A 16,380-nucleotide genomic window follows, 5' to 3' on the forward strand; every position below is an offset into this window, starting at 1 on the left:
AAAAAAAAAAAGAAAAGAAATACCAACAACCTTAAAAACAATCTCTGATTTGAATATTTTGCGCCAAAAACACTAAGTTACTTGAAAATTATTATGTCTGAAATAATTGTTTGGAAAAAAAGGGGCAGATATAATAAGATTTTTTCTTCTTTCTGCTGCCTTTCATTTTAAATCTTTTGTATCTTTTTTTTTATATTGTGATGGAATTGTTTTGTACTTTTTAAAAATGAATAAACTTTATACCATACCATACTTTATACCATACCAATATTTACATGCATTCCATGTTAAATTCCAGTCCAGAAAAAAAAAATCTTAATTTCAAAACTGCAAACATTTAGTGTTCACATCCCTCAATTACAGGAGACAATGGCGTACCATTTTTTTTTTTGTAACTGGAGCATTTTTTCCTCATTGCCATTAAGCCTATGTTTAATGTTCACAGCTCAATGCAGTCATTACTTAAAATAGCCTTGGGCATGGCCTGGAGTGTTTGTCTGCTTCCTGCACTGCTCCAGCATGGTTCAAACCACCACTTGTTGTGTACATAGAGGTCATCAGTGCAAATTTGGAGTTCAACTCCATTCATAGGAATAATGCCATTAAGTTGGTTGTACATTTTTGAACTCTAGACTGCTGCTAAGAGTGACACTAATTACACTGGGTTTCTTTGCAGGTGATTTCCACATCTCAATACATCCATAGTGCTGACTTGAGCCAAAGAAGTAAGAACCAGCAGAAGTGAAGCAGCTAGAAAAAGGGGATGAAAAAATAGTAAGAAGCTGGTGGACATCATGAGCTGCTTGGAAATGCGAAACGTTAATCAACGCATGGGAAGCATGCTTCACCATCGCTTCCCTGACGGGTTCACAGACCTGTTCATGGACGAGACAGACAGGGAAGTGAGTGTCCTCACTGACAGAGCCTTCCGCAGTCTCTGTGTTGGAGATGACGCCGTTTACAACGACGACTTCCTGTATGGATATTCACCTTACAGCTGCCTCAAGCCTTTAGTTGGAGAACCACTCAAGAAAAAACATCCAAAGGAATCTAAAAAAGAAGAGCAACACAAATCTGACAAAAGCGATGTTCAGTCCTGGAAACAGCAGCAGCAAAACATATCCCACATATCATCGTTCCATAAGGTGTTAAGTACCACAGAGGAAAACTGTGAGGGAACACTAATCAGAAATGGAGATGTGACAGACTCTAAGGGAGAATCATGGGATAAATCGGCCCTGCGCAGCATCGAGAGAGAGTTGTCAGAGTTCTCTGACTGTCATACCAGTCTCACTGACAGACATTACAAGAACCATCTGCCACATCAGTCTGGCAGTGCTTCATCTAATAAAAAAGGACAAGACATCAGCCTTTCATCTGGGAAATCTACAAAGTTAAAAAATGGCAAATCTGCAGTCAAGCTACGAAAACTTAACATCAAAAACCTTTTCCTCCATAGTGAGTTCAGTCCTTTTCAAACATGGACAGACTGTAACCGGTATCCTTTTGGCAAAGAGAACACAGTCAGCAATATTATCTCCACACATAATCTCCCTAAATGGTGCGACTTGACATTTTACAAGGAGCTGACTGAGGCACACAGAAAGGAGACTCTGCATACTGAAGAGGCACAGACATCCCCAAAAGAAAAACTGGAGCTCTCTGACAGCAAAGCTCCTAAACCCATCCCTGCCACTCCTCCACCAAATGTCAAGCCAAAGCCCTCTGCCCCTCTAGCTGAGAAAAGGTGCTCTTCAGATGGAGGGGATGGTCATGCTGCCCCCTGGAGGCGCAACAAGTCTAGGGCAAAAAGTGCCGTTCCAGTCAATCCGGTTGGAATACCATTCCAAGAGAGCTATTCAAAAGCAATAGATGAAAGTATTTTGTTGGTCAAAGAGGAAATAAAAGCTTTGGAAGTTAAATCACTTGAGGATACTAGCTCTTTTGCCTCTACTCCATTTAGCATCTGCCAGCTGATGACACCGGTCATTCCCTCCAGACAGCCGACAGAGACCTCAGAGGTCCTTCAAGCTATTCTTTCGCCCTTGGTTCTTGATCTTCTGGGAAGCCCTCATTCTGAGACCAAAGGAACTCCTGAACCTCCAGTTAAGAGGGAAACCTACAAATCACTTGCATCCAGTATCCTCTTCAACGTGAAAGACAACAGGAAGAGGGTGAAGACTCGATACAGCCCACCTAAATTCAGAACTTTTGAGGTGCCCGATGATGGAAACCAACCTCTACAAACATATCGAACAAATCAAGCTCTTTCTGAGGACAGTGGATCTGGCATAAATACACCTGGCATTTCGAATGACATACTGTCAGTTTGCAGTCCTCCTTTGGAGCCTAAAGTACCCTCACATGTTGAGCTTACAAAGAATGACACTGACAAGCCTCCATCAGATTATTTGTTGTCCAACCTGCTGCAGACTAAATGGGATACTGGAGGCAACATCACCTGTGAAGAAGAATATGGCATTTCTCCATTTTTGTCCTCAACAAAAACCAAGAGCCTCATGGCTAAAAAGCAAAACTATCCCTCTCTGAATTTGTATAAGAAAGCCAGCCCTGTTGACAGTAATAACAAATGTCCTCAAGTACCTCTGAGCATCAGCACACCTGTGAGAAATGACCCACCAATGGAAACAAAAGACATAGCGCCTTCTCGGAACACACCACCAACAAATACAGGGTTTTCACCAGGAAGTTTAAATGTAGTCAAAATTATTTCACCAATGATTTCACCCTACGCACATGAGAATGGGGGCCAGTCACCAGATGGTAAAGGACTATCAAACGTTCCAGACAAAACAAAAAGGATACTGAAAGATACAAAAGAAAAATACTTAGGTGTGCAACCAGCTCCTGAAGAAAATGATCCAGGTGGCCAAACAATGAATACATTGAATGTGATCAAAGCAGCAAGGGAAGCCATTAATGCAGCCAGAAATAAAGCTCGATCTGCAAGTTATCCAGATAGTGACAATAGGCAGATTTCAGACAGTGAGGAAATGAAGAAGAAAGAAACTGAAGAAAAAGTCTCAAAAAAAGGAGAAAATTCAGTCACAACAAAATTACCAAAAAATCATGCTAGTAGTGTCCCGCTGATTGGAAAAAGCAGTAATATAAACAAAGAGCCTCCACCTGTTCCAAAAAGAAATTTTGCTAAGTCAGACATCCAGCGGTCTTTAGACAAACAGCAAAGATGTAAAGATGACAAAGCCTCCAGTGGTGATTTGATTAATGATAAACTGGATTTTCCACTAAAACAAAATGAACCTGTTCCAAAACAAGACAGGCTGAAACATGTATTCTCAGCCAGACAGAACAATTACATCAAGCATCAAAGATATACAGGGACAGATGATGAACAAGCAAAGGAGCGCAAGGAAAACAATGTAAGTACGAGAAAAGTAACTGGTAATAAAATAACCCCATTAGAAGAAATGAGAGACAGTGAGCACATTTTTAATGATTTGCAGGCTTTGAAAGAGCTAGAGAGGGTACGACTAGGTGACAGGATGCTTGAGTATGCAAAAAGTGAACTAGAAATTACTAATATCGATGAGGAGGCAAAGGCTAAGAATGATTTGATCTCTAAGGAGCTTCGTAACATAAAGAGAGGAATGTTATCCATGAGAGGAAACACATCAGCTAAGAAGAGAATATTTGCAACAAAAGAGAAGGAGCAGAACAGAGAGGAGGTTTTCACTAAGTTAGACAGTAAAGTTATTGTGAACAAAGCACTTTTAAATGAAAATTATGAAAAAGCTAAAATGGCAATTGAAGAGGTTATCTCAGAACGGGAGAGGAGAATGAAAACATCTACAGAGCAAGGCTCAATTCTGACTTTTGAAGAAAATGTAAAAGGTTCTGAAACATTGCAGCAGGAAGGCAACAAAGACTGCATTACAGAAGTCAGGGTGGACCCGAAGAACGTCACTTCTACATATAATGATCTAAAAGACAAATTAGATGACTTTAGAGATGAAAATCAGGTGAGACAGACTCAACCTAGACCTGATATGACTGAAAAAGTGGGTGGTAGGTTTGGACTACCTGGTAAGAACATGGCTAGTAAAGAGCTAAAAGCTAAATCCAGTCACATGAAAAGAAGTTTAGCAAATAATCCTATTCAAAATTCAGAGTTCTATTTTGAGGGACAAAGAAAGTCTAATGAAGAAAGTGGAAAGTGCTCCATGAATGAATATGTGGGCAAAAAATTTGATGCTCCTCCTGTTCCCCCCAGAAACAAAAAAGGAGGTCCCAAAAGAGATGGAAGCACAACTGAAGAAAAAAATACAGAGGGTGAAATAATCGATAGCAAAAGAGAAATTTTGGAAAGCCCCGTTGAACAATATGGTCAGAAAAGGACAGGCTCGGAAGTTGAAAAAGCATTGTCCAATCAAAGTAAAACTTTGTCATACAAAGAGGGGCAGGGTAACATGAATAATGCCAAGTTAAAGCTGAATACTGCGATAGATAGCAAAACATGTGGATCAACATTATTGTCTAACAAACTATCTAAAAATGCAGCTTGTTTGTCACCAAAACAAAGAGAAAATGATACTAAGGCAGAACACTTTCAGATAATCATGAGCCCGAATGAGAGTGCTGATGCTCCAAATATCAGCAATAAAAAGCAAAAGGCCCCTTTAAACACAGACCATTTAATTGGGCCAGATGACAATATGACACAGCGCCTCAAAGCAGAAACACAACAAGACAAAATGAATTATGAAAATGCAAATGTGGACACAGAGGCTTTCTGTGAAATCCACAGAAACATAGTGTCCCCATTACTGTTAGTAAATGGAATTAGCATTGCTCAGAGCCCGCCGGATCAGGGTAGCCTGTCCTCAAAATCCTCCTATTTCTCTGTAGAGAGTGCACTGCAAAGAAACACAGAGACAGAGTCAAACGTCTACCACTCATTGGAGAACTTAACTCTCAATGTGGAAGGGGATAATGGGCCTGGGCAGAATGTTTTATCAAAGGAATTAGACAAAGCCGTGGTGGAATATTATTTCTTAAGTGATCATGAAAAGGGGTTGGAGGATATAAAGCACCACATAAAGACTCCTCAGAAAAAGCCTGAAGATGTGGACAGTAATGATGGAGAGAATATCACAACAAATGAAAAAGTAACTCATAAAGAAAATGGTCCAACAGTGTCACCCACTAATGCTGTATCGCCAACTTTGGAAATTCCTGCCTTGTTCAAAATCAAAGATAACATTTTCAGCAATAAGACAAAGAAGGTTGTAGTTCCCTGGTCACCAAGAGGGAGTCTGAATATATCAGAGAGAGTAGAAAAAATGTTACATCCTACAAAGGAAAATCTGGAGCTCCCACTAGTAAATGAAACTTCTGCCAACAATAGCACTGTGACTTCTTCAGAACTGTTTAATCCTGGAGAAAATTTGTCACCACTACCTTCAAAATCCCAGAGTGAAAACCCGAATGAACCCCAATTTAAGGGATTCCTCACTGTCCCACAGGAGGAAGACAGGTTTTCTCAAGTGACTCCATCATCTGAAGGTATAGAGAGCCAAACAACCAGCACAGCTGACACAGCTGAGGAGGCAGCAATGAATTCTGGGGTTCTGGTAGAGAATGAAAGGTTAAAGGTTCACAGTAAACAATCAGGATCTATTTGTAGTGGCAGTGACAGCCAAACAGAACTGCTCAAGCCACCGGCAATATTACCCAAATCTGAAAAGGCTGTTCTAAAAGCCATTAAGCTGACAAGTAAAAGGATGAAGAAGGAGGAGGCCCAGAAGTTGTCTCAAAGATCACGTGAAAGCAACAGTAAACACAGAGCAGATAAACAGAAGATGGAAAAATCAGAGCAGAAAACCAGCATTGGCACTAAAACAGGCAGGAAAAGTGAGAAAAAACATGTGGAAAAAAATGAGGATGGTAGTCAACACCATGACAGTCACCTTAGCCTTGACAAAACCCAGAATGAGCTACTCCCAAGCTACAATGAAAATCAGTGTCCTAACCAAGCAGAAATGAGCCTCAAAACCCAAAGACAGAGTCATGATTTAGTGGACTGCATTAAGCAAAGCAGTGACATACATGAGGGAGCTTTAGAAAGACAGGGCCGTAGCAGTGACAGACATGTTCGAGTAAGACCAGAACACAGACATTACAGCAATGACAGAATAATCAGTAATGTGCCTGTATACCAACATCAGGCTGATGAGAGGCCAATGACAGACAGATCATTCCATCGGTCACAGAGCATTGATAGGTTCATAGTGGGCAAAGTAGAGGGTAAACACAGTACTGATGTGTCAATCAATGAAAAACTTGAACCTAGGACTCAGCGAATTGAGAAATCTATCATGCATGAGCTTCAGCAGAGAGGTAGAGCCAGAGACAAGGAAAGCCAAGGCAAACCACTGAGAAGAAGCCATAGTATTGATGCCTACCGTACTAAAGCACCATCAGTGTCCCGCCAGTCTAGCATTGAGCACACTATAGTCACACAGTCCTTCCCTATGACCCAACGGAAACTTCTCCAGGATCCAGACTCAGGACAGTACTTTTTTGTTGACTTGCCTGTACAAGTCAAGACAAAAACCTTCTTTGATCCAGACACAGGAAACTATGTCCAACTTCAAGTCCAGCCATCAGATGGCGCTCTTCCTCAAACATCCCACATGGAGGTCCTGACTCCCCCAATGGTCATTTACCATAGCTTTGTGCCAGTCCCTCTTTCCCCCATGACTCACAACACCACTATGCAAACATCTCAGATTGAGCCGAGTGAATTAGAACAGAAACATTTGGAAAGGGCAAGACAAATGCACTTAAAAGAGGGACATCCATATTTAGAGCCTGCCTTTGGTCAACAGGAACACACGGTGGGGGAGTTCATGGGCACAGAGGAACTGCATTGTCCCAGTTGATGGGGCTTTTGCTTCAAAAGGAATTGTGGTGTTCGATGGATTCCAGGAGTTATTTTTGTGATGTTTTTTCAAGGTAAAAAGTTTCTCACGTAACTTTGCTTATTTTAATTCAGTTAGATTTTCTACATTTTACAGATGTTAAAAGAACAGGTTGGTCATATTTGTAGCTCTTCTGCCAAATAGATAGCAGCAGAAACTTATCAGCCATGATATCAGTCATAAAGCAGAAGTATAAAGGGCAAAAGTTTTCCTTCAGGCTAAGCTAATGGGTAGCCAAACAGATGCCCAGTGTTTATTGTCCTTCAGGTTTAAAAATAACTCGGTCTCAAGTGGTTTATATAAATAAAATATTAAATAAAAATTTTAAAAGTAACATTTCATATATGCCAATTTCTTAGGACTTCTATGAAGGCAGTAAAGGCCCTGAGTTCCCCATTGTGTTGAATGGAAAAGTTTACTCAATTCAGTGGATTGATACATTCAGCAGCCTCAGCACAGTATAAAGTACACATTACAGTATAATGGCCATATGCTGCGTACACACACGTCTGTGTATTCTTCTACACAGGTATTTCCTGGGATTGTAATAAATACTGACTGAGTTTGGTAGAAACTTCTAAGGCATACAGTGTTAAAAGATAAATGTTTGCTGAATGTTGTATAAATTTTGAATGTAAGAAAATGTTGTTTTGTTTTGAGAAAAAAGACATGGATTATCTATATACATAGAATATTTAGGTGTAAATTTTTAGTGTATGTTTGAAGGTGAAATGCAGTTTTTTTTAAATGCTGACAGTTTGTTGTAATTTACAATAGTTTGGTAGAACATTTTCAACTTTCAGATGTTTAGGCTTTTTTCTTCATTGAAAAGTTTGTGCTTTTGAAACTTATATTTTTACCAGATGATTTTAATAACTTCCCAATATAAATACTTGAATTTAATCAAAGTAACTTAAAAAATACCTGCCAGGAGTTTGTTTAATATTGAGCTTGACTGATTATGTAAACATAAATTAATTTTTTAGATAGTTTTTATGTTATGGTTGAAAATGCACCCAAGGAATTTGTTTGAAATTTCACAAATTTGAGTTATTTCATGGTAAAGCTTGAACTGGACTCATTGCATATTTCTTTATTATTACAAATAGAATATGAAAGAATATTGGTACTGAAGTTAATTGCTCAGGCATTTTCCTGAGCAAGAGTCAGGCTGAGATGTCTGTGATCCATTCCAATAAATACAGCTTTTTTTTTCTGTTGTTGCTTATTTGCTTTTCTACCCCTGCTCATGTTGGCAAACTAGTTTACTAAAGTAACCAAAAGTGGGTCCCAAATGTTATGATTTGTATTATTAAGACAGAGTTGATAGACATAATAAAGTTATGAACAAATTTGCCTACCTTGAATGACTAAAACCTATATTGGAGATATATATATATATATATATATATATATATATATATATATATATATATATATATATATATATATATATATATATATATATATATATATATTCAAGGATTCAAGGTTCTTAAAAGTATTCATCCATTCGTCATTCGTCCCACTCTGGGACCTTGAGCAAGGCCCTTAACCCCCACCATCTGCTCCTCCGGGTGCCCTAGATAGCAGCTCTCTGCTCCACACAGAGGGCTGTGGTAGCTCCGTGGTCTGTAGTTGCTTTGTGCAGCTTAGTTCGCTGTGGCGACCACTAACACAGGGAGCAGCTGAAAAAAGAAAAAAAAATTGAACTAAGAAAAACATCAACTAAATATACACTAAGTACTAGTAGCATAAAACATTATGTCGAACAGCAGCACGAACATGAGACTGTGTGAGCAGATGAGGACGCATGGACGCAGTAACATTGAAACAGATCAGCAGCAACATTGAAACAGATCAGCAGCAACATGAAACAGATCAGCAGCAACATGAAACAGATCAGCAGCAACATGAAACGGATCAGCAGCAACATGATGTGATTTTTCAGTGATTATTCTGGTTAGAGATTCATGAGTCTAACAGCCTCAGGGTAGAAGCTGTTCCTCAGTCTAGTGGTTCTACACTTGATGCTACTCAACCTCCTTCCTGAGGGGAGCGGGGCATAAAAGTGTGTGTGCTGGGTGAGTGGGGCCCTTCATGATGCAGTTGGCTCTCTTCCAGCATTTTGAGGTGTAGATGTCTGTGATGGTGGGGAGGCTGACTCCAACATCTTCTGTGCAGCCTTCACCACTCTCTGAAAAACTTTTCTTTCTGCAGCTGTGCAGCCTCCATGCCACACGTTGATGCTGGAGCACAGGATGTTCTCCACTGCACACCTGTAGAAGAAGGTGAGGACTGAGCTTCTCAGACCAGCTCGTCTCAGCCGCCTGAGGAAGTAGAGTCTCTGAAGAGCTTTCTTTTTGTTCCCCCTTGTCCTGTCCGACATTGTGACACTTAGAATTATGGTCTGAGTGTCAAGGTGATGCCCAACAGATTTACTTTCACAAGCAGAGCATTATGGCTGCCCTTAATGCTCCACTTGATATATAAATTTAATTTCATTAGAATTTGCTTTGGGCTTGTTTCAGATGTAATGGACATGGGGATGAAAAACAAAGCAGAAAAGTGAGAGAAGGGTTACAATGTAAAGAAGGAGATATGAATAGAGGAAAGAGAGAGAGAGATAAAGAGAACACAAATCAACATCATTGAAGTCTGCCTCTAGACCTGCGGAACCCCCACCCCCAGTCCCAGATCCAGTCCCCTGGCACAAACAGAGTAATATTGTGTATGCTGTTCATTGTCAGGATGGCTGTGATCAGTCTTACATCGGGGAAACTAAACAGCCACTGGCCAAAAGGATGGCCCAGCACAGAAGATCAACATCATCAGGCCAGGATTCTGCAGTCTACACTCATCTCCAGGCCAGCGGTCACTCTTTCAGGGATGAAGATGTTCACATCCTGGACAGAGAGGAACAATGGTTTGAGAGAGGAGTAAAGGAGGCCATCTTTGTGAAAAGAAATCGTCCATCGTTAAACAGGGGTAGAGGCCTCCGTGTTCAACTGTCCCCCTCTTACAATGCTGTGATTGCTAGTATCACTCAGCCCTCTGTGAATAGTAAACAGCCATCAGTGTGCTAATGATCCATTGTTAGGCTGAGGGTCCTTCTTGAGCATGTGATCAGCTGGTTTTGGTTGTCAGCAGCAAACTGGTTGATCCACTCTGAGAAGGTGCTATTTAAGAGACTGAGCTGAAAACAGCACCTCAGACTGAGGAAGTCTCTTGGATGAGAGACAAAACGTTTCTATATTTTTTTGCTTTGTTTTGTTTTTTTTTGAATGTCCAGAGGACCAGATTGAACTTTTTTGGATTTTTCTACCTGGATTATTGAGCATGCATCAGAGTAAGATTTGTGTTGCCAATACTGGAAGACATTGCACCTAGATTAACAGGAGCTACGGTGTTTTCTACAATGGATGCCTCAAGTGGATTTTGGCAAATACCACTCGATGATGCCAGCAGGAAACTCATAACCTTCATAACACCAGTGGGTCGGTTTTGTTTCCGGAGGCTACCCTTTGGCATCACCTCTGGTCAAGAAATATTTCAAGAAAAGATGAGCTCTCTACTAAAGAATCATGAAGGAACTGTGGTTGTTATGGATGATATATTAGTCTTTGAAAAAGATAAAGAGGATCACGACCGAAATCTCAAAGCAGTCATGCAAACTATCAGAGCTAAAGGTCTGAAGTTAAACAAGACAAAGTGTCAGTTTGGGAAGTCTGACATTAAATACTTTGGACACATCATAGGGAAACATGGCATTAAACCAAATCCAGAAAAAGTAAGAGCTATCACAGATATGCCATGTCCAAAAAACATCACAGAGCTACGAAAAGCAATCAGCATAATCAACTGTCTGGGGAAATTTCTGCCAGATCTCTCATCAGTAATGCACCCCATCAACAGCTTGCTGAATTATGATACGTCCTGGACCTGGGGAGACTCACAAGATGATGCTTTTTAAAAAAGTCAAAGAGGTGTTGACCTCAGCACCTGTCCTTGCATATTATCATGCAAACAAACCAACAGTAGTCTGTGCTGACGCCAGCAGTCATGGTCTTGGGGCCGCTCTTTACCAGGAGCATGGAGAAGGGCTTCGACCTGTGGCGTACTCTTCTTGAACGCTGACTGAGACTGAACAAAGGTATTCACAAATTGAAAAATAATGTCTTGCAAGTGTGTGGGCATGTGAAAGGTTTTCAAGATACTTACAGGGTATGAAAATGTTTTGTCTCCAATCAGACCACAAGCTGCTTGTCCCCCTAATAAACTCTTATGATTTGGACAAAGCACCAATCAGGTGTCAAAGACTCCTGATGAGACTGATGAAGTTCAACGCAGAAGCGTGCCATGTACCAGGAAAACAACTCATTGTGGCTGACACATCGTCACGTAACCCTTTACCAATCAGTGGTGAATCAGACACAGAAGATGATGTCAGAGCATATGTACAGGCAGTGACTGAAACTAGGCCGATAACAAAAGACAGATTGGATGCCATCAGACAAGCCACCCGTCAAGATGCAGATTTACAGACTGTATGTAATTATGTCAATAATAAATGGCCTGAAGAACCATCACAGGTTCCTATCACCCTGTGAAGTTTTTATGCTGCCAGAGCTCTTCTGTCGACAACTGATGGTCTACTTCTGTACAACAACAGAATTGTTGTTCCAGAACTACTGCATCAACAGGTGTTGTCACAGATTCATGATGGTCACCAGGGCCTAACAGTTAAGATTTTGTTTTTTTTAATCTAGACTGGTCCTATGGTTTTGATCTGCTCAGAGACAGGATTATAATGCAATTATGATCCGGTTCTGACTGGGTTAAACTGGGCCAGCAACTCTAAAAAGAGTCTCCCTGGGATTTCAATATCAGTCAAGAAATAGTTTAATCTGCTTGCCACATCACGTAGAAAGGCTTTGAAGCACCGTCTCATATTTTCCTAACACGTCAGTCCACATAAGATCACTGAGATCACACTTAGCCACACCCCCTCATACACTGATAGGTTGAGCTCCCCTTATGTGAAGGCGGAGTCTTAGGACCCTATAAATTAGTAATGACACGGGACATCGGGGCTCTTCTTCCGGGTCTGTGGCGTCACAGATTGTAGAGTCCAGCGCTGTGAATTGTAATCTTTTCCTGCCTTTTCTAATATATCCTGATGCATGCTCAATAATCCAGGTAGAAAAATCCAATAAAGTTCTATCTGGTCCTTTAGACATTCAAAAACAACAAAAAACAAAGCAAAGCTTTGCTTTGTTTTTTGTTGTTTTTGAATGTCCAGAGGACCAGATTGAACTTTTTTGGACTTTTCTAATATAATTGATAAAACTTCATTGACGTTTCCTTGATTTATTGATTAGTATAGTTGCCACTTCTGAGGGAGGTTCGAGCCAGGGGTAAAAACGTGGGCTGGAGGGGGTATCCGGATCCGGTGGTCCGCAGCCAGCTCCCGTCTTTAACATAACTAAATGCAGATTTAGGGCCAACACGTCAGTATGGTGGCCAGGGATTGGATGGAACATCTCAGAGTTGGTTAGAATGTGTAAGTTTTGCCAAGAAAATGAAGCATCTTAAAGAAAGGAGCCTTTGATTCTAACACCACTGCCAGATGGAGCAGGACAGAAGGTTGCAGCTGACATTTGTGATCATAATGGGAATATTTCTCACGAGATATTGAGATTGCACATTTATCTTCCATGACTAGTCAACAAGTCATTTCCCATTTGAAAAGCATCTTTGCAAGATGGGGGATCCCTTTTGAGCTGATAACTGATAATGGAACACAGTTTACATCAGTCGAGTTCAAGCAGTTCAGTGTGGCATACAACTTTAAACATACAACATCCAGTCCACACTACCCCCAGGCTAATGGAGCAGCTGAAAGAAGTGTTGCAGTGGCAAAACATTCTGAGACAGCCGGACCCGCATTTAGCTTGTTTAAGCTACAGAGCTACTCCTCACATAGCGACATGATTATGCCTAGCACAACTCATGATGAAAACAGGTCAGGACAACAGTTCCCATGTTGTCAAAACATCTTTCTCCAAGTCTAATAGACTATTATGTGGTTCAAAAAGCAGATAAGAAAACTAAGGATTCGTACTGTTATTTCTACAACCAACGACACTCTGCTCGACCATTGCCTGCATTACAACAGGCTCAGGAAGTGAGAGTCAAGTTGGATGGACAAAAGAACTGGGGGACTTCTGCAAGGGTTATTGCTCAGGCACCAGAGCCCCGTTCTGATTTTGTACAAACTGGAAATGGACATATCACTCGCAGAAACAGGAGACATATTCAGCAGGTGCCAGAAACAACACCAGAGACTCAGTTTAGAGAGACTATTGACCCAACATCCGGTTTGGTGCGCAACTCAGATGCTATGAATTCTACACACACACACAGGTTTCTGATGTTGTTATTCCACTTTTGAGCCCGAAACCTGCAACACAGCAAACCTTGTCTGGGAGAGTTGTCAAACCTCTGGTCAGGTTCAAGGATTATGTTATGACTTAATATTTTAACTTTATTGAATGAATGAAAAAAAAAAGTTAATTGTGAGGGTTTACAATGTTCTATGCTTCTCACCTGTTGTAGGAGTTATATTAGCATGTTGTTTCATTGGAAAACAGGGTTTAAATACTGAAGAAGTCAAAAGGGGGAAGATGTAATGTGATTTACTAATAGTCTTATTTAGCCACTAGGGGGCACTGCAGGATAAGACAGGGACATAATGGATGAGGATTGAGTGTAGCTAATGATTTAACACCTGTGGATATAGCGGGTGACATAGATAGGGGGAGAGCTAAAGTTGTTGGAAATGGGCAAATAAATGTTCCTGTATGAAAACCTATGGAGAGTGACTTGACTTCAGGACACAGACCCTTTCCAAAAAAATTAGAATATCATGGAAAAGTTGTTTAACTTCCATATTTCAATACAAAAAGTTAATCTTTAATAGATGATAGATTCAGGGCCCACAATTTAAACAATTTCAAGTATTTATTTGTTTATTTTTACATAATTTGGGCTTCCAGCTCATGAAACCCACGAAAACAGGATTAAAAAAAATTAGAATACTGTAAAGAAATCAGCCCAAATGTTGCAGGTCATGAATGTTTTAAACTGAGTGTGACACTGATCATCTACTAAACTCAAAACACCTGCACAGGTTTCCCCAGGTGTCATTACATTTCTTCAGTTTGGTTCAATTTTCTCAGTTTGGTTCAATATGTGGAAGACTGCAGACATAACTGGCCAGAAGACCATCATTGATACCCTCCATAGGATGGGTAAGCCACAAAAGTTCATAGCTGAGGAGGCTGGCTCTTCACAGAGTGCTGCATCCAGAAGGCCATCATTGACACCCTCAAGCAAGAGGGTAAGACACAGAAAGAAATTGCTGAACGAATAGGCTGTTCCCAGAGTGCTGTATCAAGGCACCTCAGTGGGAAGTCTGTGGGAAGGGAAAAGTGTGGCAGAAAACGCTGCACAACGAGAAGAGGTGACCGGACCCTGAGGAGGATTGTGGAGAAGGGCCGATTCCAGACCTTGGGGGACCTGCGGAAGCAGTGGACTGAGTCTGGAGTAGAAACATCCAGAGCCACCGTGCACAGGCGTGTGCAAGAAATGGGCTACAGGTGCCGCATTTCCCAGGTCAAGCCACTTTTGAATCAGAAACAAGTGGAATATGTGCCTGACCTGGGCTACAGAGAAACAGCACTGGACTGTTGTTCAGTGGTCCAAAGTACTTTTTTCGGATGAAAGCAAATTTTGCATGTCATTCGGACATCAAGGTGCCAGAGTCTGGAGGAAGACTGGGGAGAAGTAAATGCCAAAATGCTAGAAGTCCAGTGTGAAGCACCCACAGTCAGTGATAGTCTGGGGTGCCATGTCAGCTGCTGGTGTTGGTCCACTGTGTTTTATCAAGGGCAGGGTCAATGCAGCTAGCTATCATGAAATTTAGGAGCACTTCATGCTTCCATCTGCTGAAAAGCTTTATGGAGATGAAGATTTCATTTTTCAACACGACCTGGCACCTGCTCACAGTGCCAAAACCACTGGTAAATGGTTTACTGACCATGGTATTACTGTGCTCAATTGGCCTGCCAACTCTCCTGACCTGAACCCCAGAGAGAACCTGTGGGATATTGTGAAGAGAAAGTTGAGAGACGCAAGACCCAACACTCAGCATGAGCTTAAGGCCGCTATCGAAGCATCCTGGGCCTCCATAACACCTCAGCAGTGCCACAGGCTGATTGCCTCCATGCCACGCCACACTGAAGCAGTCATTCATGCAAAAGGATTCCTGACCAAGTATTGAGTGCATAACTGAACATGATTATTTGAAGGTTGGCGTTTTTTGTATTAAAAACACTTGTCTTTCATTGGTGGGATGAAATATGTTAATTTTTTGGGAGAGGCATTTTGGGTTTTCATGAGCTGTATGCCATAATCATCAGTATTAAAACAATTAAAGACCTGAAATATTTCAGTTGGTGTGCAATGAATCTGAAATATATGAAAGTTTCATTTTTATCATTACATTATGGAAAATAATGACCTTTATCACAATATGCTAATTTTTTTAGAAGGACCTGTATATATATATATATACAGGTAAAGAAGCAGATAGGAATAGAGAATCAACATCATTGAAGTCTGCCTCTAGACCTGAGGGGAAAAAGAAAGCCAAAACTGAGAAACCACAACAACAAACAACATATATAATGATACTTATAACATCATTAGAAAGTATTTTATACAGTACATGGTAATGCAAGATATATTTAGTGGCCACCACAACCCAACTGAGTGTGTATCTGATAAAATACCTGAATCTAAACACCTGTGTGAGCATGCTTGACACTATAAGGGTTCTCCATAAAAATGTTCATTAGTGGATGTGGGGACCCACAGACCCATCCCCACAGGACACAATGGTAACACAGGGAAATCCAGAACCACAGACATACAGCGGTCCCCAAGCCCGGAACTCTGGGAGTCCCCCAACAGGGACACCTGCACCCCCCAGAGAGAGAAGCAAAGGGAAGCCCCGGGCGATCCCCAGCAACCACAATGCAGAAACCCCAGGAGGCTGCAGCGACGAGTCCACAGGCCCCGCTGGCAACCCACCCCTCCAGACTAGATCCGGCCATGGACACCGAGTCCCGAGGTCATACCACCCCCCACCAGAGGCCCGACAGAACCAGGGCACCCAGGCCCTGGCAGGAGGCCACCAGGGCGGGCCCGCACACACACAACCACCCAGCCCCAACTGCTTAGAGCCGCCAATGCACCGGCAGCAGGGGGGCCCACCACCAGATGGGAGCACGACACATTAAATGGGTGGCCAAAATTGATCAAAGAGAGGGGACCACCTAAAACCCAACCTGAG

Source organism: Nematolebias whitei, chromosome 17 (assembly GCF_014905685.2).
Source record: "Nematolebias whitei isolate Nwh7 chromosome 17, NemWhi1, whole genome shotgun sequence".
Classification (NCBI taxonomy): Eukaryota; Metazoa; Chordata; class Actinopteri; order Cyprinodontiformes; family Rivulidae; genus Nematolebias; species Nematolebias whitei.